Source organism: Mesitornis unicolor, unplaced genomic scaffold (assembly GCF_000695765.1).
Source record: "Mesitornis unicolor isolate BGI_N332 unplaced genomic scaffold, ASM69576v1 scaffold3575, whole genome shotgun sequence".
Taxonomy (NCBI): domain Eukaryota; kingdom Metazoa; phylum Chordata; class Aves; order Mesitornithiformes; family Mesitornithidae; genus Mesitornis; species Mesitornis unicolor.
Genome location: NW_010184630.1, coordinates 965 through 1928, shown reverse-complemented (window position 1 = coordinate 1928; position 964 = coordinate 965).

Below are 964 nucleotides of genomic sequence, written 5' to 3'. Positions count from 1 at the left end.
AGAGTTACTTTTAGGAAAAAGGGCTAATTCTCTGGCATGGTCCTTTCTGATGGCAAGTTAATCTGTCATGCAAGGTAACCTAAACAGAGCAAAGGAAGAAGGTTTTATTTTTTCACTCATGATCTGTAGAACAGTGCTAGCAATTCTTGCAGTTATAGTAGGAACATGAACAGGATGACACACTGGAGTGAGTGGGCCATCTGTAAAAAAGAATGACTACAATGTCTTGGAAAGAGATAAACTGAATCCAAAAAGACTATGTCATTATGGTCAGAAAAAGTGCAACAGAAAGACAAGGAAGCAGCCAGATTGAAAGAAAAGGGAAACACATACTTACAGAAGTGTGCAACAGGACCAAGCCTGATGTACACACACAAAATAAGAGAGAAAGTAGAGTAAAAGAAAGTATACCACAGTACAAAGTAACCACAGGAAACGATGTGGTTACACTAAGAGATCATCTCCATCAGTGCAAACCATTTACTTTTCATTAACAGAGATCTGCCGGCACCTGACCACCATTTTAAAATGGAAGCTCAGCATCTGTAGCAGTATAGGCTATTTATGATTACTTTGCCAGAACCTGCAAGGTGCTGAAGTGACAGAGATCGTGTACTGTTGTATATAAAATTGGCCATTTTAGAAAGAATAAATATTTCTTTGTATTTTTTTGAGTGAATCCTTTCAGAGGAGGAGCCATCATTTCCTGTTTTTTTCCTGTAACAGAAAAGTTGAAGCAAACCAGACACTCCTTATAGTATATACTGACTTTTTAAATATAAAACAATGAAGCTGTTAGAGGTTTCTTAAACCATACAAAGTTTTCTGAAATGGGAGGATTGCCTCTATGGTAGCACCTTTTGGCACATCTTGTGTTTTTGCAGTAGCTGATGGTTGAAAACGTGACAGGAAGGGGGGACAGATGCACAAAAGTGTCTGTGTTCTGTTATCTGTTAAGCTGTTT